Source organism: Syngnathus typhle, linkage group LG1 (assembly GCF_033458585.1).
Source record: "Syngnathus typhle isolate RoL2023-S1 ecotype Sweden linkage group LG1, RoL_Styp_1.0, whole genome shotgun sequence".
Classification (NCBI taxonomy): Eukaryota; Metazoa; Chordata; class Actinopteri; order Syngnathiformes; family Syngnathidae; genus Syngnathus; species Syngnathus typhle.
Window position 1 is genome coordinate 10,484,572 of NC_083738.1, and position 23,995 is coordinate 10,508,566.

At 40.7% G+C, this 23,995-nt stretch overlaps 1 protein-coding gene across 1 annotated transcript in view; it reads right to left on the reverse strand.

The window, feature by feature from the left end:
• The window catches only part of lingo2 (leucine rich repeat and Ig domain containing 2), a 178,373-nt gene that overhangs the window by 81,682 nt on the left and 72,696 nt on the right, over nt 1-23,995 (reverse strand). The window contains exon 4 of the mRNA XM_061289956.1: nt 4,719-4,798. The gene's annotated coding sequence lies outside the window, so the exon portion shown is untranslated. The remainder of the gene's footprint in view (nt 1-4,718; nt 4,799-23,995) is intronic.

Below are 23,995 nucleotides of genomic sequence, written 5' to 3' on the forward strand. Positions count from 1 at the left end.
GACTGAAGGCGAATAACTCTGGAGTATTCCTCGTCATTTAGTTTCTTGCCATTGTGCAAGGTTGCTGTGATAGTAAACAACTGGCAACAGGATTGAGCATATAAATCATGGCATGCACATTGGTCACGTATGGCCAAATCTGCTGTGTGTATCATGATTAGTCATTTGCAATACAAATGATGACAAACGTGATGACCGGGGAATACACACTTCACTGGTTCTTTTATCTCAAGCTGTGTCAAGCCGAAACATGTCAGGTAATGAAACCTAAAATAATTAGTTTGAGATAAAAGAACCAGTGAAGTGATTAATAAGTAAAAACAAAATGAACTTAGTAGAACTACAACGAGCAATAATAATAATCCATCCATCCATTTTCCGAACCGCTTAGTCCCCACGGGGGTCGCGGGAGTGCTGGAGCCTATCCCAGCTGTCATCGGGCAGTAGGCGGGGGACACCCTGAACCGGTTGCCAGCCAATCGCAGGGCACACAGAGACAAACAACCACTTGCACTCACACCTAGGGACAATTTGGAGTCTTCAATCGGCCTACCAAGCATGTTTTTGGGATGTGGGAGGAAACCGGAGTGCCCGGAGAAAACCCACGCGGGCCCGGGGAGAACATGCAAACTCCACACAGGGAGGGCCGGAGGTGGAATCGAACCCGCACCCTCCTAACTGTGAGGCGGACGTGCTACCCAGTGCGCCACCGAGCCGCCAATAATAATAATAATAATGATAATAATGATTATATTTATAACGCACTCACACTTACCAACATGTAGATTCTTGTGAAAATCTATCCATCATTAAAATTAAAGTTTAAAAAACTGTAAAATTGCCACTTTAAGTGGAATTGGATTTGGGGGGGTATTGCTGTTGTTTTGCTGAGAGACTTGAGACTGACGTCCATCAGGGCTAAAATAGGACACCAGGTCTGACAGTGCCATCGCACGATACAAGATTGCCGAAGAAGATGACGACACTCACCGTCACTGATGTTCGGTCAGCAAATATCAAGCGCATCTCCATCACTCTTGACAGCAACCCAAAAAACCCCTGCACAACTTTCTCTAACCCCATGCTGAACATATACACACCGTATATAGAGTAAAGTATACAATAATAAGAGAATCTAGTCCATAACAACAACAAAACTGCTAATAGGCTATTTTAGTGATAATTAACACTTGAAATTGAAGGTTAATTTGCTTCTTTTTAAAGGATCTAATTGCCTGCCAAAGCAATTTAACAATGTCCCATTTAACTGCAGCTGTTGTGTTTTAATCATAAATCTAGGAAATATTTCATTTTTTTATTATATTTTGATAACTTAAAGCAATTAACTATTTTTTTCTTTGCACAAGTCAAAGACAGGAAACAGAGTGCCTCCAGTCCGTGTACTTTTGGGCCATTTGGTTTCCCTTTTGATTTAGGATATTGAAAACAGAAAAGAGGAAATGACCTGATTTCCGTTTTTTGATTTGCTGTCTTTGAAAAGGAACAGCAAACAAGTTGTCTGTTTTTCTTTTCAAATTTTGTAATTGTAAAAGAAAAGAAAACAAAAAAACAACTGTTATCTGATGGTCCTTTATGAGTTTATTAAACAATAAAGGAAATATAAAGAAATACGCCTCGGGTCAAATTTACCCCAAAACATTATTCCTTTTAAAATAAAATTTCTGTGGCATGATTTTCACCTAAATACCCCAAGGATTACAGCTGAACAGCATGGAATGTATTTTTCTTCTAGGAGGGAGCGGTTCATCACCAAGCCGCCATGTTAAATTGGCAGAGCTGTATATGTCGTGCATGCAACGGTCACATCGCCAAATACAAACTTGCTCCAATCAAATACTATATGCTGCTTATTAGAAACACACACTGATCATCCATCCATCCATCCATCCATCCATTTTCTGAACCGCTTAGTCCCCACGGGGGTCGCGGGAGTGCTGGAGCCTATCCCAGCCGTCATCGAACAGTAAGCGGGGGACATCCTGAACCGGTTGCCAGCCGATCGCAGGGCACACAGAGACAAACATCCATTTGCACTCACACTCACAGTCTTCAATCGGCCTACAAAGCATGTTTTTGGGATGTGGGAGGAAACTGGAGTGCCCGGAGAAAACCCACGCGGGCCCGGGGAGAACATGCAAACTCCACGCAGGGGAGGGCCGGAGGTGGAATCGAACCCACACCCTCCTAACTGTGAGGCGGCCGTGCTCCCCAGTGCTCCACCGAGCCGCACACACTGATCAAAGAGACACATTTTCAGAAATAAGCAATTAACAAGACTTCAGAGTCAGAGTCAGCTTTATTGTCAATTCCTTCATGCCAAGACACACAAAGAAATCGAAATTACGTTTCCCCTATCCCACGGTGACGAGACACAGTACACGAAAAACATACAAGTAAACAACGCAAAATAAAAACAAGAAGGCACAAACAATGAACAATAAGAGTGATGAATATATAATAAATAAACAAATAACACAGTAAATAAGAGGAGCAAAATGGAGCAAGAGCGCACAGCAGACAGTCAGAACAAAGCGCAAAAGTACAGGACGCCACGCAGAAGGGGGGAGAGAGTTCAGGACCCTAACAGCCTGGAGATCACAAACTCCGCCAGTGGCGAGCAGTGCTCGCATACCACCACAGAGTCCCGGCACCCTCCGTCACGGATGTAGACGCACATCCCACCTCCTCGCGACTTTCCCCCTCGTACAATGGCCCGGTCCGCCCGATAGCACGCTAGTCGCTCCAGATGCACAACAGAGTCCGGAATGATGACGGTCAACCAAGTCCCAGTGAACACGAGCACACAGCAGTTACGCACTGTCCTCGTAGATCTCAGCAGGCGAAAGCAAACCATGTTGATGTCCAGCGACCGAACATTCGCCAGACGAATGGAAGGCACGGCCGGGCGAGCCGGGTTGGCCGCCAGCCTGGCCCGGACGCCCCCGCTCTCGCCCCTCTTCAGCCTCCTCGCACACCGCTTCCGACGCTTCCCAACCGGGGGAGGAATAGCAGGCGAGTCCGGCGACGCTTCAGGACGGAGCAGACCGAGCCCCTTTAATGTCCCCGCTTCAAAGTCCAGAACGCCACAAAACTCGCTTTCGCCGATGTCGAGCAGAACCATCCCGCTGCACTTGTAGCACAACCCAGTACGACGAGACGAACACACAAAACTGTCGGACAAACCCACATTAAACGACAAAACAAAACACCGTTCGGGACAGAGAGAGGCCGCTGCATGTGCACGCGCCGCCATCTTACTTGTTACTTGACTTGTGTGATTTCACATTTCATGGGTAGGCAGGCCCTCCTGAAATACATCTTACTATGTCTGAACAATTGAAAAGTCATTTTTACGTAATACGTCCCATTTAAGATTGTAATTGTCCCAGAAAGAAGCCATCAAGTATTTATTTATAAATTCAAGCTAGGTAACATTTACATGATCTGTCAGTCTCTTGGAAGTGGGGAAAAAGGATTAAAAGAAGCAGGCTTGTTCTCAAGCGTCATTATTCTCTTTTAAGACGTGAAATTGAGACAGCAGATCTAAGCAGACCACATTTGACTGATGTGTGGGCCAAGAGAAAAACAATAACAGAAAACAACAAATCTCATGTCGGCAGACACACCGCGTCCTGCAATTAAAAGTCTCGCGTGGGACCACTGAGCTGCGATCAGACGTGCCTTGACTGCTGCTTTGCAGAGAACATGCTGTACAAGTCTATTAGTGCATTAGTTCCACCAGTTCTTAAAAAAAATGTTGGGTATGAAAAATCTGATATGTGGGAATATCTGACACGTCTACATGTACTTCATAAATAAAAAAATTAAAAAAACGGAATGTATTTATTACGCCCATGTTAACTAAATTTCATGTTGCTCAGTTAAAACTGGCTTGGGCAGCTGAATTTTCAGCCCCTAGTGAGCCAGATTTTGTGGCGCAAGACCAGCACCTGCTCTTTTCTGTTTCTGAGGAAAGGAACCAAGTCAAGAATCTAAAAAGCAAGTCGGAAATCAGTCAAAATCCAAGTCAAGAACAAAGTGAAAAACCAAGTTAGGAACCACAGAGAACATTAGCAACATTGTGAATGTGGATTCTGCGACTCCCACCCTTTGTCACATTTGTCTTTCATCTCATGCCATTCTTAATGTAAATCGTCAGTTATCCTTGTTCCAGTTTTAGGCCAATGACACCAGGCTTTCAGGGAACATACAATAATGCCAATACATCACTTGGAGGCACTACAACAAGTTCAAATGCATCATAGAGCAAAATATTGTAATGCTGCATGTTGCAGTTGTAACGTTCTTATCCAACTTATTCAAAAGTCAGCCTGTTCACAAGAAATCCCATAAATTCACAATTTCATGGCGACGAACTGCGGGTCCCAAAAAGGCAGCATCTGTCATTTTGTACAGAGTGTAGTTGTGGCAAATGTACAAAGAAGGAGGGCGGAAAAAGCGTATTTGGTGAACTAAAGTTCAAGACGCGGCAAGTGAATAAAGAAGAAGCAAGCGTGTCAGTCTGACCTCAGTTTAACGTCTGCGCTTTTTGTCCTTTTCTGACTCGCTTAAAAAGGTCCACAAGTCAGGCAAAAAAGGGATTATATCACCTTAAGTGAACAAAAAGGGGATTTTCTCTTTTTTTTTTCTTTTCTTTTTTAAATGTAATCAATAGCGACCATCTAGCTTCTGCTTACCACTTTGAGAAGCAATCATCCCCTCTGCCATGCCCCGCTCTTCTCTCTCACCTCCTTCACTGCAGATTGTCAGTCTTGATCTGCAAGATGATAGAGAGAATAATGGCAATGCTTTTAAAACATAATAATCCAAGGTTTCCAAAAACGCTCACCATTTGGACATTTGTAGATTACACTTTTATAGCAAATATTCCAAACCAAGAAGCAGTTATTGCATCGATTTTATGGCAATTCATCAAACTTTTCCATCAGGCTCTACATACACACACTGAAAATTCAAGGTCTTTGTATTTTGGTGTTGACCATCTGTCTAGTACATAAGGTTGAAATGTGGCAGCACAATCTGAGTTTATTTTTGAAGTTCAGTACAACTTGAAATGGCCAAAAGTACCTGCTTAACTGCTTTGAACCAGAAAAGGCTAACTTTTTGGGGGGTGGAGGGGGGGTCTACTTGAGATAAACATGCTTCCCAAATGTGGCTGAGAGGGGACTTTGAAAGATGTTATGCGTGCTGACATTATTTTTACCAAAATATGTCATAGACATTTTTAGAAGACCTGTCGTTTGAACGCTGACACATGGTTGGTACATACTGAATGACACAAATTACTTTGCTATCAGCTGGAATTTTATGACATTATAGTGCACCTTAGAGTGCAACAGAAAGTGCACAAAAAATGCAAAAGGTGATTTTTTCCAGTATTGCTAAATAGCTGGGATGAAATAGAAATTAAATAGAAAAAAAAAAAGGGAACACGTTTATTTAACTCGTGCTGGATGTGGTTTATTGTAATTCTCTGTTGATTTTTGTGTGGAGGACTTAATATGTTTCCTTTCCCGTTCTAAGATGGACTGGGACACCGCTAATTTGATAGCTATATCGCCAGTTCACGGGGTGGCCATTTTCTTTGGAACACTGTTTGAAAAGCTGAGGTGACGCAGCAAAAGAAAGCACCCCAATCTGTTCCCCCAGTTTGCTGGCTATTACTGCTGATGTGGCATCTGTTACGGCCTCCAGGTGGCCCAAGCACATTAAGGTATTTTTTATTTATTTTTGACAGAGTGCAGTGCATTGTAGTAATAGGGGTGTCGCATCTTGATGGCGGGTGGCAACTGATGCACAAATGTATCCTGGGGAATTAAGGCCAGACTTATGGTTGGCAGGGGAGTCATTTACTTTTTTTCATAGGGCAAGATACAGCAGATTCTTGCTGAGGCCTGATTAAGTCGACTCATTCACAATAATGCCATGCTCCAAATGGAATTATGATCACTTTTGAATGGTGGCAATCATTTAAAACGGAGATATTATAGAAAAGTGACTTTATAAAGGCTTGTGTATAAATCGCTTGGTCTCTGAAGTGCCTGCCTAACCACAAGTGTGACATGAAACAACTAAGTCAGTCTTTTGCACCAACCCATATTCAAAATTCTGGGAGCAAGACAAATTACTATAAATTATAAACGTCGCAAAATTGGAACATCATTTACCTATTACTGTCCCACACACCACTTTTCTACATCTCTGACTTGGCAGTTAGGGTGCGCTAAAATCGTAACCATTTTCAAGCAAAGGATGTAATATACAAGGAAACAGTATCATGTCAAAAAAGTTAAGCAAATATTAGCATTAGCAACAGTGTTATCACAAGCTCAAATTGTGACATTGGCTCTCCGTAAGGCTGTGTGCTGAGCTCTGTACTGTTCACACTACTGACCTATGACTGCTCTGCAAAAATCCTGAGCTGTCATATTGTGACGTTTGCAGACAACACCGAGGTAGTAGGACACATCACAAACATTTGAGCAAAGTACTGAGAGGATGTAGACCTGGAGGACTGGTGCAAAGATTCTTCACTTTATTCTTCAACAATCCACATACGTATTCTTTTTGCAATACAAAATGACCTTGTAAATAAGTGCAATGCAAGCCTGGGCCTAGGTTTGGGTGCTGAATTTTGTGCCATATAAAATATGGATTGGTATGAAAAGAAAATTCCTTAAATTCTTGAATTAAACGTTTGGCAAAGCTGTCAGCAGGTTGTCACGTCAGAGTAAAGCTGTCCACTAGACTATACTCTGCATTTGTGTGAGACAGAACGCACCCATTTCCCCCATTTACAAAACTGAGCGATTTCAACCAGAGAATGACAAGTTTGTTTTCTGTAATACATAGGTAGGCAACTCCGGTCCTCGAGGTCCAGTGTCCTGCATGTTTTCTGCCTGTTGCTATACACTGGATTCAAATGATTAGGATTGTTATCCAGCTTCTGCAGACCTTGCTAATTATCTGACCATTTGAATGTTGTAACAGGGAGACATAGAAAACATGCTGCTCACTGGCCCTCGAGGACTGGAGTTGCCTACCCATGCTGTAATATTTCAGCTTTTGTGTAATTTGAAAAAAATAATGTCAGAAGGGTTTTACTGACATGGGTGGGAACCGTTTTAAATTGTGAAAAGAAAGAATGGTATAATAAAAGAATGGTGTAGTATGTAACCTTTAAGACTGAGTGCTTTCTGTACGTCAATGACTGCAATCCAACACGGTGTGTGCGGGAACATAAAGAGGTTATTTTTCAACTTGGTTTGTCAAATGGCCTTCATCTGCCCATGAATATCCAAGGTAGACAAAGAGGGGGGATTATGAATTCAGTTAAATGGCTCCTTCAAATGCATCCCATCAATATTCTGTGGTCATTGTAAGGAGTCGGCTCCAGGCTTTAACGAGGGGTTCCGGCAGATAAATGAGGAAAAAAAAAAGCTGGACCGCCATTGTCCTTGAACTCTTAACGGTGTGCTAATAGCCTCCCGTGTCAAAAGTAATTTTAACAAGAGCGTCCCGACTCGGACGTGCCACATCCTCTCTGTCTTTGGACTAGGAAGCAGATAGCTGTCTTGCTCTTATCACCACATTACCAAGTCGGGCACGCCTTTTTGCATAATCGCTTTATGCTTGTGTTTTATCATGCAGCCTGGATGAGGGAAGTCATTATAAGACAGAGAAAAACAAGTTGTGTGAGTGCAGAAGCCTTTGTGCAAGATGAAGGACACTTTTTTGACACGAAGTTCAAAAGCACAAGTGTCAAACTCAAGACCAGGGGCCAAATCCTGTCCGCTACATAATTTAATGTGGCCCGCGAAAGCAATTAATGTGTCAACTTCATGTTTCTTGCTACAATTACAACTTGTCTTCACTTTTAAGAACATTGAACTACTGCAAGCGTTTTCTTTATGTTACTAATGCCACTTTAGAAAAAATACGCATAATAGTTGAAATGTTTTTTTGTTAACTGCTCATTTACAATCATACAGGGTTAACGGTGAAGAAAATGGGGTCCAAAAAGTCCCACCTAGCTACAAAAACAGATATGCTCACACCTCATTGAATAAAGTACATAAGCATAAAATTATATTCACAGATTAAATCAATAAAAGAAACATTTTAAGCATATAATTATACCTACAGACTAAATCAAGATAGAAGATATAACTAGACATTTTTAAAATGTGATGGCCGAAGTGGTAATGAGAAATATTTTTATAATTTCATGATCTGATATGTATTTTTGTGCATAGTGAAATAACAAATTCATGTCCCGGCTAACAGTTTATGCCAAACCGAAACGTTTACGTAATTCCGTACAAAATGACAAATTGGCAGGATGATGAATGAATAATGTGCGGCAGAGGGTGGAGTGGATATATGCAGAAGATCTGTTGTGCAAGAATGGAGGAAAAATGTTTACAGGGAGTATACTTGGAGATAAAACCAGCAGAGGTGCCAGAGGGAGAGCGGCAGGAGAAGAACAGCCAAGAACCCGGCCAAAGGGTGATCGCCAAGGCCGAAAGACTGGAAGCAGGTGGATGGAAAAACAACAGCCCCCACCAAGTCAACCCCCCACACACACCGAATCGCCCCTCACCCCACCAACCCCACCACGGAATCAGTTCTCACCGCATCAGCCCTACTTCCATGGAATCAGCTCTTATCGAACTTGCCCACACCACAATGGAATCATCACTCATCAAACTCGGCCCCCACCGGCATGTGCAACTGAATATAAACTGACCAAGGAACTTTGTCGCTGCTTTTTCTGAATGACGATTTTTCTGCTCGTGAGCTTTGTCGGACAAGCCCAAAGGATGTTCAATCATGCATTTATTTACAGTTTAATCACTAGCAAACTATCTATGAAGTATCACTAAAACCACTTCAACCGCCCCATTAGACATTTTTATCTCATTTTCAAGATTATGAATAAATCAACATGAATACATCTTTACAGTAAATAAAGTCATTAGGCCCTGGGACAGGCAAATGCCAGCTCATATTATGGAGAAAATTAAAATGTGTCATTGGGAAGTTAACGTGCGGTAATAAATCACATTCATCAACTCCGACACGTTCAGTAGGTGTCACATGTCACCACTGAAGCATACAGCATCCTGTCTCTTAATCTTTTCTGCATTTAATAAATACATTAAGCCTCCTATTAAGGGCCGCACCTGCTGTTATTGAGAGGATATGCTGAACTTTGCAACAGACTGAAAGACTGATTAAATTGCTGTTAATATATCCTAACAGGATACTTGACGTATGACAGTCTACAGAATAAACAAATGTGCTGTGTAATACATGTGACAGTGTCACTCAAAACGTAGCACGATTAAGGCCCTAATTCAAAGACCCACAAAATGCCTAAATTATCTAGACCGAAAAAGACACAAGACCTTTGTGATTATTTTGGCCAACTTGAAATCATCTATCATGAATAGACCCATCATGAGTATCTGTAAAACAAACAGAGGAAGTCTAGCAATTTTGTTAAAAGTGAACGCTAGGGTAATATTTAGTTTTAGTGTCATGTTGTCAATTTCCTGGTAGCGTTCAAAGATCACCCTGTCTAGTACAAAATATTTGGGGCTCTATTTTGGGAGACAGTGCATCTGTTAGTGCATAACCCATAGCTCAGAAGCTGACAAAATCATGTTTTTCAGATCAATGGACAAGGTCAGCACAAAAGGGTTTCTCTGAGGTGTGCAGAGGAGATTGACAATTTGGCGGCAAAATGTCAATCTTAACTTTAACTAGACAGCTTTTCTAACAACATACTTCAATCCTAAATACATGAAGAGCGGGTATCAAACCTTTTGAGTTATTCTATTGTATTTATTGTATCATCCCAGTGGACAGCACAGCTATGGGGAGGACGTCAGGGAGTGGACATCCAATCGGGTGGTGGTGCGGTCTGTAAGTGCCCACTTCATGGTGCAGAATTGCCTACTACCACATGACATTTAAAGGGAAAGTAGGAGCACCTTTGATTGACCATGTTTGAAGTCACGTGTGACCATAATGGCGAAACCCTCCCTCATACATTTGCCTGCTTCCGCTCATCTGTGAAATTACCAATATTGAGTCTAGAGATACGCCTAAAGGCCTAGACGGACTAATCGAACATCGGGAAACATCTGGGCATCTCATTGCGCTGTCTGATTAATGATCACTGTTGAAACATCGGATCCCGTTGGGAGGCGTCCGGGTGTCGTAACATCGGGAAATTTGATCACTTTAATTGGCTCTTACCTAATGAATCAGCGCACAAGGCAAGAACAGAAAGTGACGAATGCGGGTAAATCGTAAGCATTGGAAAGCCTTGAAAATTTGGCGTACAATGTCTGTCTGGACAGAACAGCGAGAAGCGTGAGTGTTTGCTTCAAGTGAGACTTCATCATGAGCGAAAAATATCACAGAATGCATTGTTTACATATTTATTTCCCATCCCTGAAAAGAGCTTTCCGGTTGGCTTTTCCCAACCATGAGGACTACTGCAGACAGATATTACATCTCATGCATATGGCATTTAATGGTCAGGGGCGATGTTGAATTGTTCTGATATTTGTCATTTTTGCCAGCGCGACTTGCCGCTAGTCGGGCCGACGCCACAGGGAATAGTCATTGGTCACATTTGGCCGACGTTGGATTGGTCGATCTAGACCTTAACGCCACAAGCTATACAGGATTTACGCTGGTCACAAAAATAGAAACATTTTGCCAATAGACCATTTTAGAAACGTCATACGTACTAGACAAATTAAAAAAATACAAATAAAACACTGACATGGCATCAGTTTGAATTTTTGTCAATGTATGTGGGGTCAGCAGTCTGTAAATTGGCATCAACTCCAGTATCTTTTAAAAGGCACATTTAAATCTGGACTGTGCAGAGGTACCTAAAGTAGCAGTGTGCGAATTTTTGTGTTGGTGTGTAAGCGGGGAATGCAGATGTGGCTTATACTCTTAAGTACGTAAGTGGACTGTGGGGTCATCAATCTGCTTTAACAGGTAACAGATGGATCCCAAAACAATCTAAATCTTTTTGAAATTATATCAAAATGATGACCATTTTGTTTATACAGTATCATATGAGTAAGTCAATATGCCTGTAGTGTAGTGCAGTGGTGTACATTTGCTTTGTTAAGAATATTGCTACTTCAAGCATCGTCTACAATAAACATTTGTTGACGGCCCAATTTTAACCCTGGAGAAAAACGGTCGTTTTACCACCAACCCATAAATTTTAAGGTTCCACTCAGTAACGGTTGTCAATACAACAATTACATGCAGACTTTGTCTTTGGTCCACCAGCACACTCCATTTATTGCAACATCAAAAGGACAATTTCCCACTTTGATCCAAAAAGATTAGATTATAAAAACACATATCTGTTCTGGTAACATTATGCATACCTTCAGATGGTACTATAAATAGACCACATCCACTCCTACCGAGGAGAAAGGCACTCGAATTGTTGCTCCCACCCTCCAGCTATTATATTTCTGCATGGGGCTACTGCTACTCCTTGCACATCATGTGGCATACTAATAACATGACACGCCACATTCTTTTTTACGCCCCACTTCCACCCCCTCAATTACGCTGATAAAACAATTGCAATGAATGTAAATAAATATAAAGAAATGGAACATGTAGTGTTCATCATTCTGATCATTCAGGCGAATGACAACCTGGCCCATTCGTCCAGCCTTCCCGCCAGCTACACACCCACTGAGCTAACTATGAAATATGGACACCGGCAAATTGAGATTCATCAGGTAACGCCTTCCTTGCTGGCTGAAATCTATATTCAATTCTACAGCATCTGTCAAGGCAAGTTGAGGCATGCTGGGCTTGAGAATCACTTGTGAAAATGAAAAAAAAAGGAATGCCACCTGTCCTTCTGATTACCTCTTCTTGTGAAATTGATAAACTCGTCGTTTGAGCAGTGGAGGGCAGCAATGTACTTGATGTGCCGGAAAGAAGACAAAGAAGAAAACGAAGAAGAAGGAGAGACCACAGTAAAAGAACAGCTATAATGTTTGTTTGGCTCCTTTCGTAATAACTCATTAAATTATTTAACAACTGTGACACGGATTGGGTTATTACAAACATCAGACATGCAGCTTTGATATAGGCCACATGTGTTCTTTTAAAATTGGGGCTTTAACAAGGAGGCCATCCACTCCATGTTCAACATGGCAGTAAAAGTTCTATGTATTGATATCTATGCCAGAAGCCACTAGCCTGGATCGTACTATCATGGCCTTTCAGCCATTCACAACAGATTTGATGTGATTGAGCAAAGGTGAATGGAAACCTTTGACCTGTACTGTACCTGTACCTGTGCTGCGTTTTCAATAAAATGACATTTCTGTCAGTGTAAAATTCCACTTCCTCAGTCTGAGAAATGTTTGTAAGATTTTGGTTAATTAACCACAACTAATATTACACTTCAAATATCTGTCTGTTTTGACCAATGTTACAAGAACGATGACAAATTGTCATATACTGCAGTCGCAGGTCTGAAGAAAGATTATGATACCGTATTTTCTGCATAAGGTGCACTTAAAAGCCTTTAATTTTCTCCAAAAACGAAGGTGCGCCTTTTAAGAAGGTATTTGTTTTGTGTGGCTTCAGTGATATACAGCCGTAATATGTAGACCCGATGAACCAATCAGAGGACATTACGTTTTACATAGATCGGGGTGGTAAATCAATCAGAGGACTGTAAAAATGGCATAGACAAAGAGACATGCTTACGAGGCACAATTAGAGCTTTCTGGACAGCCAGGATCATTGCAGAAGAGCAACGTGACAACGAGACAATGACGAGAGGGAACTTGCCAAACTGTTTAATTTGGATACAGAAGATGAGATTTTGATGGATTTTGCTTGATACTGATTAACAATGTGAGTACAATATGATTAACTAGTAGAATAAAGTACAACGGAACTGACTGCATTGCTCCTGTGACGTTTTTTTAAAAAACATTTTTACCAGAAGTCATGGCATGCATGCACCCTATAATGCGGTGCGTCCTATGTGTGGATTAAGTACAGAAAACCCCCCGGAATTGAGTCTGCACCTTTTAACCCGAAGCGCGGAAAATACGTATAAACATAAAATAATGTATAAACATTTTACTTTCATGTTAAATAATTGAAGCCTCTGCACAACAAGGGCTTATTTAATCATGCAAACATTCCAAAGATTGTCTCACTGAACGCGACTACTCATGGGATGAGACACGGGTGGTTGCTGCTGGTTTGTTAGTCAAATAAATGAAGCTAAACGCGCGCCAGCTATGTGCGGAGAAACAACATGCGTTTTGATGTCAACCCCTGCAATTGTGCATCTGTTCTTGTTTAAATGTGAAATGGCTTTTCATCAGTCGCTTTGCGCGCCATCAAAAATGCATAATGGCACCAGTAAAGCTCTTTATGAGTCCACCATGAGCAATGAGATGTGACAGTTGTGCACATGCGCACATGCCTTAAGCCTGCTCCTACCTACTCTTTCTCATTCTGAAAGGCGGCGTGTAAAGAAGAAGCAATCGATAAGGGAATGCACCATTTCCTTCATGCACAGAATTGGTATCATTGCTTTTTAAATGATTACTAAGGGTGTACTCAACACGAGACAATCCGTGCGGTGCTCGGGCCTGCTTGATACACACTGGGTGTTTCGGCGTACCGAGGGTGTTTGACGTGCACCCGCCACACCTGATCATTTAGTGGCTGAAAGTACTAGCCCATATTCTGTTTTACGATTTCGGGGAATTCATTGAGAAACACGTGCGTGTCATGGGAGTCACACATGACATGTACAACAGGGTGGAAGGCCTTTTTGCCCGGGCCATCATAAGAGTATCCACCCGTGGAGGTGTGCTTTCAGTTCCTTGTAAAGATACTTTGTGCACTTCAACCCCCTGCGTTCAGACTTAAGGAAAGCCCTCAAAGCGGCAAAATATTTGCTTGCTTCTCTTTGATGGAGCACTGCTGTCTTGTAGTGTCTCCCCGTGCTGCACTCTGACCATAAACCAAAGCACTGCTCTCTCCTTACTGTCTCGCTCATGCTCAAATGACTTGACCACTGCAAGCCCCAGAGAGCTAAAAAAGGTCACAGTACGGAGATGGTTGCGGTAAAGGATAGAGAATGGAGTGTGGCTACGAAAATGCTTTCTCTTTAGAGATATGTACAAGCATCTCGCAGAGCTTCACCACATTCCATTTGATTGTATATCCCACTCATTCCTTCAGGGTCATGAGAAGCTGGGACCTATCCCAGATGATAGTTGGTGAAAGAGGGTCTGCACCCTGGGTCTGGTCACCATTCAGTCACAGGGCAGACAGACCATTCACACTCGCATTCAAAACCACACTTCAGTGGGAAGTGAAATCCCACTACCTCTATGAAAGTCAGGATAACCTATCATTACAGTGTCAGTGATTTATGCCTTAGCAGTGGTTCTCAAACTTGGGGTCCTTAAAATGTTAATCATCAATCCATCCGTTATCCATACCTCCTGTCCCCAAGGGGGTAGTGGGCAACTATTATTCAATGCAAGTTAAAATAATATCTACCAAGAGAAAGCTTTGAAAAGTCTCAGAAAAATGTTTCAAGAAAAACAATATGACACATGCTTTTTATGTTGAATTGGTGTTAAGATTTTGAGGGGGTCCTTTGAAAAATGACCAAAAAATCTTGTCTAAATGTCCTCATGTGGGCAGAAAATGTACGGTTCTGTCTGACTTCATCTAAAAAAAGAAACCTCATTTGATCAGTATCTCAAAGCAGCAAAGTGGTACATTTTCGAAACTACACAGTTATGTCTGGCTAAATTTATTATCAGTAATGGTGACAACATGGGAAGGGGCGTCTGCCGCTTGTCAACTGTCGACCCAGTTGCCAGTCACAGCACTGACGCATCGAGACTGAATGACAGCTAAATCAATTCTTCGACGAGTGCAAAAATAGAAACGAAAATGGAAAAGGGGTGCCGTGAGTGTGCAAAAACAATGAATCCAACAATAATAGTTACACAAGATAACTATTGAAATTAAACAAGACGCTAACATAAAACACTACCTGAACCCAAACCCCTCTAATTCCAATCCTAAACCTTGACCTCAAACCCTGACATTCATCCCGGACCCTCTAAACCTAATCCCGAACGCCCTAACCATTCAAAACAAAACTCTTAATCCTTAACCCAAACTCTTTATCTACAACACAGATTTTTAACTCTACCCCCTCAACACTCACAAATTGTGTTCAACTTCCAAAGAGAGCACTCTTGAGATTATTACAACTGCAAATCCAACTGACTGGAACAAGCCAATGCCATAAAAATTAAAATTGACAAAGCAATTTCACAGTGATCAAGTCAATAGACAGAGCACTACGCCGTCAGTCAACGTGTAATAAAACACACCTTCTTTATTTACGCTAAAGACCACGGAGCAAAGCGTCCATAAATGTTTTGTATGCGCTACGCTGCTTTTATGTGGCAGCAAATGATGTCGTAAGGTTAACGCTGATTTAACAAGCACTTTGTTTGTCGCTTGGCAAAATATTTAAATAATATTCCATTAGGAAAGCTGATGGAAAGTTTATTTGTTGACTAAATAGGCCCATAGTCAACACTTAAAAGATTTAAGAGACATATCATTTTCATTTATACATAATCTGTTACTTCTGCTAATTAAAATACAAAATTAGATGGCAAACTTACTAAATGAACACAAAAAATGCACATAACATAGACCAGTGTTAAGTTTTGCTTTCTATTTGGACAGCTGAATTTCAAATTGTAATTTACAGAGGTGAGCCTTCCGTCAGACTGACGTAAGGTTTGTCACTTTGTCACTGACTGATGCTCGATTTACAGGCGGTAATCAATTGACCGTGAAGTTTAAAAAAAATGATGGACAAAGTACTGACAAAATTGTATTTTCATTCAACAGTGTAATTATCACAAACCGTATCAAGTAACGACCAACTTCCCAGTCCGGCACTGATGGAAAAATACCCCGCCGGTCTTGTGTGTTTGTTATGTAACAGGTTTGCTTGAGAAATTGTCATTGACGGAATATGTACAGTAAGTGGTGGCACACACCATTTTCAGTTTTCTGCGTTGGCTAAAACTTTGCATTTCATGCATTTCAGTGCATCCTGAATATTCAGTGCCTCCTGAATATTCAGTGCATCCTGAATATTTCATACGCTAGTTACAAGTTGCAGTAGGTTTAAAAAATATTGACGGATTTAATGAGAAACTAACAGATTTTTTACGTCAATTTTTTCTGCCAGGGAAAAAACAAATCAAATCAAATACACATACATCAAGATGACAGCTTGGTGGTGATTTCTTTTGTTTTATCTTTTAGTTCAGTGCCAATTAGTGTACAGTGTATGATGCAGAAGGCCTTTCATTTATTATCCGCACTCAATGTCATGGATCGGAATGGAGCAGGGCGAACAATGTACATGCCAGAATGAGCTCACACAGGCATTAGCCGCCCATCCCAAGAGATATTTAACAGCCCGGAAACGAAGACACATTTCGTTGATGCATGATTCCCATCAATGGATTGAGGATACGGAGGCTAGCTAAGATGTCCTTAGAGGACCTCTATTTTACATACACTCTTAGCTTTAGCCCGCTATAATGACAACTGCGCACCAATATTTTAGATACACAGTATTAGCTTGGGGAACTTGCGCCTATATTTCTTTATACCATTTGTCATAGTTTTAACCAGCAGGCATAGAGCTCTATTTCATATTTAGACTAAAGATGGCCACAATGTACTATTTAGAATACACACTTATTTTTCGTCTGCCGGGGTGAGTAGAATAAGCAATTAATTGATGCATTATAATATTCTCCTCCTCAAACCAATGTCGATTCTGAAAATTATTTGAATCATTTTACTTTGTAGCCAGCGGGAGGAACGTTGCATCTTATTTGCCTTGGCCACCAAAATGGCGACAAAAGCAAACACCACCAACTCCTCACCGGATCTTGCAAAACCAGAAATAAACATCAAGCACGCCACATTGGTGACACTAGTCTGGGCTTGTTATGCAGAGATTTGATCCGTTTTTAGAAATAAAAGCATCATGGCGAGTGGTCTGTTCCTTCTTTCTTGAGAAATCAGAAACGGGTTTAATATGGTGAATCAAGAATTATATTCTGACGCTATTCTTAGAAAATGATGAATTTTTGTTTTGTATGAAAATAAATAAGGAATTAAATAATGACTGCTTGGTTTATTTGACTTTTTATTCTTTTTAGACTTAGTTTTAGTCTTTTCATATTTATATTGTTGGTGTTGGGCGGAATCTTTGTACCTCCAGAGATATTTTCAATATATATATAATTTGTAAAAATAACACGCACACACACACACACGCGCACACACATCAATTGACCAATCTTATAATGGTGAAACAAAATGTTACATTTGATATTAATATATTATTTGTGGCTTAGAAGGTTTCTGCACGACTCTAGCGATGGATGAAGTATTTGTTGAATATAAGCCACCCCCCTCAAAAAAAAGAAGAGGTCACAATAAGTGTTGAGTAATAAACTAAATTTTCCATACGACTGTTTGACCTTCCTTATTTTGCATGCATTTCACATGCTTATCACAGTCTTTTGCATCCTTCTGGATTCATGTACAATCCCCCCAGTAGTTCAAAACGAATAGAAACAGAGAGCGAATGCAAAGGTTGAATGAGTTAAAAAATTATCAGTGGTTGCACAAAAGAAGTCTGACTCGGTTTTCTTTAATTCCACCTTAAGTTTCCAAACTTATCAAAATGCCCTTCATTTTTTACTTTTCTCTTTGTGTTTTTTTAAGAGAACTCAGCTTACCACATTTTCACACACACGAGCACTCTGCCAATGAACAGAAGATAAAAAGTATAAAAGATAAACGTTAATAAGAGGAGGAAATTAAAGTCACCTTCTGAAAGTGAAACAAGTAAATGGAATAAAAAAGGAGTACACTTGACATCGTACCAAACTAAAGACAAAAAAAAAAACATACTTGATTGATGGTATTGAATTTCTATACCAGTCAGAGATTGAATGGAGTGTCCTATATTTTAAAGATTGTTCAAAGTATTCAATTGCGTGGGTTTTTTAAAGCAGTGTTTAATGCCATGGTCAGAATAGGTCAGACAATCAAAAATAAAGCACAGCAGAAAACAAAAATGGAGAAAAACGTCATGTGATCATTAGTTGTTGCTTTTACTCAGCAAATGCAGGCGCGGCCTAACCTCTTGCATCTGGTATTTTATGCCTGTGTGTTTTCTGACAATAAGGAGTTCTCTTGACGTCATATTTGTAGATGAAACAATCACGCATACTTTTGTCCACCTCTCTTCACTCAATTGTTCTTCACTTGATTGTTTGGATCATTTAAAAGAGAAAAATGCAGTAATTATGTTTTTCTATTGTCATAAGTGAAGCTATTATCACAGCAGCTGTTTAGACCTTGTATTGGTGAGTCTGTGTGTGTGCACGCCATTACTTTAATGAGCCTGGGTATGTTTATTCCCCAGAGATCTCATCACACTTTTACTACTACGTCTGTGCGTGTGTTTGAGCATGTTTATTTATGTATGTATTTATTTATTGATCTATTTTTTTATTTTGGGGGGAATTTTATTTCTGGGGAAAGAGAGTCAAAATATTACCAGGAGATAAAAATAAGAGAATCAAGTAAATTTATTACCATAGGAAAAATATTTGGGGGAAATATTTCCCATAAGAAGTGTATGACTAGATGGAAATATTTAAAGAAAAAAATCATTTTTGAAATTATTACCATGAAAAAAGACCACATTTCAACAGAACGTTGAAATGTTACTGGTGGAAAAAGCGAAAATAGAATAAAATAATCACCCCAATACATCAACAAAATAATAATAATAATGATTAAAAAAAAAATACTAATACTAATAGGCGGTGGAGCATTGGTGAGCACGTCGGCCTCACAGTTGGGAGAGCGTGGGTTCAATTCCACCTCCGGCCCTCCCTGTTCCACACACAATCTTACACCAATAAAGTCAAAATAACAACAGAAAATATGATAATTTTTACTTGAATTAACTCAGAATGGTACCAGAACATTAAGTGTGATTTTCTCTAAACTCCTTCAAATTATATTGCCAGAATGAATTAAAAAGAAAAAACATTTGTCAAGTATGTTCTCGTGTCATGACCTTTTCTTAGTGCTCATTTAAGAACTTTTGTGTGCAAAAGTAAAAATGTGGATCATCTTCAAGCAGAAAGTGTGATGTTTTCGCAGCGGCATGATCCCGACCTCTCCTCGTGAAATATTGACAGGCCGACCGAGTGCCCCCCACTATAGTAGAGCGCCTCTGCCAGTAAACACGTCAGGGTTGAATTATTGACTTCAGGCATGAAGAGCTCATTTGGATGACACTGTTGTCTGTAAACACAAAATGTTGCTTGACCAGACATGAAGAAAAAGCACAAGACCAACAGAGGAGGCCTGTGCTGTAAAGTGGGACTGCAAAACTGTGCTAGTAAAACATGTGAACTTTGGTGGAGTCTGGGTCACTCTATTTAACATGAGTTTGAATATGATTGTTTATTTTAAACACATCTGCGACATGTGTGAGCAAAAACGGTTCAGAGAATGGATGGATGAATTAATCTAACATTTTGTTTTCATACTGTTGTGGTCGACTGGTTAGTTAGCACGTCCGTCTCACAGTTCAGAGGTTGTGAGTTGGAATTTTGACTCCGGCCTTCCTGGGTGGAGTTTGCATGGTTCTCCCCCCCAAATGGTTATATTAGACATTGCTGTTCTGATATGTTGACTTTATGCCAGTAAAACTCATTTTCTTTCGGGTAATGTTTCAATGTAATTCTCATATTATTTCTCACTGCGTATAATAATAATAATAATAATAATTCATTATATTTGTATAGCGCTTTTCAAGAACCCAAAGACGCTTACAGGGAACAATGCAAAGACATACATGGGGGGGGGGGGAGGGAGGAAACAATCGGATAAACTTAAGAGGAGGAAAGCAGTTATGGGTAGGGGAGGTCATAAGCTTGGGAGAAGAGGTATGTTTTTAGACGGGACTTAAATATGGGAAGTGTGGGTGAGTCACAGACAGACTGGGGGAGAGAGTTCCAGAGTCGGGGTGATGTGCAGGAGAAGGCTCTGTCACCGAAGGATTTGAGTTTGGATTTTGGGACTGTCAAACGTGAAGTATTGGAGGATCGGAGGGGACGGTTGGGGCAGTAGGGGACAAGGAGGTCGGATAGGTAAGTGGGAGCCAGGTGGTGAAGGGCTTTGAAGGTGAGGAGGAGTATCTTGAAGATGATACGCTCCTTCATGGGGAGCCAGTGAAGAGAGTGGAGAACAGGAGTGATGTGTTCACGGGACCGGGTGTGGGTAAGGAGGCGGGCAGCAGAGTTTTGGACTAGTTGAAGTCTATGGAGTGAGTGAGCAGTGATTCCAGTGAGAAGGGAGTTGCAGTAGTCAAGCCGGGATGAGATGAAGGCGTGGATGAGAGATTCAGCGGCAGGGAGAGAAAGGCAGTGCCGGATTTTAGCGATGCGTCGGAGGTGGAAGTAGGAGGTCTTGACAACTGAGCTAACATGAGGTTGAAAGGACAGTGTGGGGTCAAAAATAATGCCAAGATTGCGTGCCAGAGGGGAAGGAGTGATGTTTGAGGAGTCAATGGTGAGTGTGATGGATCCAGTTTTATTAAGGGAGGATTTAGTGCCTATGAGGAGGAGCTCTGTTTTGTCACTGTTGAGTTTGAGAAAGTTGTGGGTCAGCCATGCTTTTATTGTAGAGATGCAGGTTTCAAAATGAGTGAGGGAAGGGTTACGGGTTGGTGTCGTACGTATATAGATCTGGGTGTCATCAGCGTAGCAGTGGAAGTCCAGATTGAGTTTGCGGATGACAGTACCAAGGGGAAAGAGGTAGCAGATGAATAGGAGGGGGCCAAGAACTGAGCCTTGGGGGACCCCTTGTGTAACTGGGGAGAGGATGGATGTGTGACCGGAGAGAGAGATGAAATGGTTTCTGTTGGTGAGGTAGGAGGTGAGCCAGTCGAGTGCAGTGCCCTCAACACCTAGTTGGCGCAGCCTTTGGAGGAGGATGGAATGGTTCACAGTGTCAAAGGCTGCGCTAAGGTCAAGTAGTAGTAGGATGTTGAGGGCACCAGAGTCTGCAGAAATGAGGAGATCGTTGGTGACTTTAACTAGAGCTGTTTCAGTGCTGTGAAGTGGGCGGAATCCGGACTGGAAGGGTTCATAGAGGTTGTTGGACTGGAGATGGGTGTGGAGTTGGGCGGAGACAATGCGTTCAAGGGTTTTGGAAAGGAATGAAAGGTTGGAGATGGGACGGTAGTATAGTTTGACTTCACCATGGTGCACACTATTTACTGGTAAAATTATATATTTTAAATCCATAATTCAGTATTAGTGCTTTAACTTTTAAAATGGAACAAAAGAAAGACACCAATTGTCCAGATAGTATAATTCAACTCGATGTGTTCTACGTCTATCCATGAACAGCGTAGGTGTGCTCAAGCTTAAAAACTGAAGCATCCTGATTTTAAAGCCATGATGCACTTGATTGGGGTTTTGGAGACACTGGACACGTAGGATCCATGTTGAAAGGAGTCTCCAAGTCCCCTCTTCACAGATATGTAATCTCTCAAACCAACTTTACATTATCAAATTGCAGTTCCATTATAAACTCAATCTGCCGCAGTACTCTTGCAAATCAGTGTCTTCTTGCGCCATGTCCAGGATATCAGCACGAGACTTACGAACGGTATTTAAAGGGAATGAGGGGAGCTGTTTTGATTGATTTCTAAATGGACCATGCTGCACCGGCGTGCAAAGGTCTGCGGGATCACCAGAACTTTTACAATTACTAGTGTGTCACAAACACTTGAGTCACACACCTTAGAGCTTTGGACATCAATGCTTTTGTCATATCACTGACCTTATCAAGGAGAGTGTGGAAAATATTTAAATGTATCCCATGTAGACATAAGTGCATAATTCCGCGTTCCCACTCTTGACACACAGTGCATATTGACTATTCATATTGGAAACGGCCTTGGTGCCGTGACCTTGAAATAATGACGGCTTCCAGGCAGATGGCAGCAGCAATAGTGTTTTACATTTGATTTCAAGAGGGTCTTTACGCGTTTTACATTTGATTTTAAGAGAGTCTATGCTCTGTATGGACTATGTTCTCTGTGCTGTTATTTTCTTATTAGCAGCCCAATTATACTGTGCAGAGAGTGAGAAAGAGAGAAAGGAAGAAACGCACGCACGCACACACATTTTTGCCCCTGGTAATGTTAGTCTAAATTACTATATTTTGACATTATTTTCTTTGCACCTTTTTTGTCATAAGATTTGAATTAAAATACGCATTTTAATAGGAGTATTTTTACTACATTCAAAGAAAATAGAAAAATCTGGTCTGGTTTGTTTGTTAGTCATGTATTATTTAGATTTTTTATTCATTTTCGAATGGGAATAGTTTTACTTGAATGTTTTACAATTTAAAAGTGAGTCTTCTTGTGACATTCTCAATGTTGATATTTCCCCGTTTAAGGCTCCTTTAGGGTGTGTCGTGCATATGGTATGTCCCACTGCGCCATCCCACCGTTACTGATATTTTATGCCTATTTCCTCTATTGATGGATTTATTTATTTTTTAGTAAAAATTCTGAAAACATTTATATTATAACATTTCTTTAATATTTAACGTTTAGTCTTGTAAAATAATGCTTGTATCGGATATATTTAAAATATGTAATAATTATAATACCAATATATACTAAAATATTTATTTCATATTGATTTTTTGTTAGATTTTTTCAGGCTGCATTTCGACTATTCGTCGATCGTCAAGGAATATTTTTTTTATCCTGGAGTAGGTACATTTGCATGTAAGTCTATAAAATTCTGCATTAAATTTTATTCTCACAAGTTTTTTTTACTGGTGTTATTCTCACAACCTTTGCAATAATACAGTATAAAAATGAATTAGATTAATGAATAACATTCAATTCTGCCAAAATACTATAAATGTTTGTGTGCGCATGTGTGCATGCGTGCGTGCGTGTGCCTTGATTGTGTGTCTGTGTGTGTGCATGAGTTTTTTAAGAATTGAAGTAATAGGATGACTTTATTCTCATATTACTACACAACAGCTGCAACATCTGGACACAATCACTTGGAATTGGCAGTTAAAGAGAAACGCCTGGACGGCCACGAAGCGATCCGTTTAGCAGCGCGAGAAAGCAACTGTTAGCCGACAGTGTAAAGCAGTGAAGCAACATCTGGCGCTTGATGGATGTTTCCACTAAACAAAACCCGCCCGCCTCACAAGCACGACGTGTTTATGCCGCGCTTGACCTCTTTTAGGGCTGATTTCGAGGCAATTTCTTGCATGGTTGAATCAAACAGTTATTTCATTGGATTGTGCTGCTTAACTGCCATTTGGCTCCATGTGGCCAAACAGAGGATCCCACGCAGGTAGTTTTCATTTTGACTTTATCCTAGGACAATTATATAAAATTATATTTGATATAAATCAGATTTAAAATAATCATGAATAGGGTTTCAAGACAGGTATTGGGTTTCAAAGTAGTGTTTCAAATTAGGTTTTTAAGCCAGGGTTAAGGGTTTCAAAGTATGGTTTGAAGACAAGGTTTGGGTTTCAAAGTAGGGTTTTAAACCTATTTTAGGCTTCTGAGACAAGTTAGGGTCTTGGGTTCATGGCCGGGTTTAGTTTTTGAACGAAGCCCGAGTATCAAATGAAGGTTTAAAGTCACAGTTAGGTTCTCAAGCCAGAGGAAGGCTTTTAAGTTAGCTTTTTAAAATCTAAGTTTTTAAAA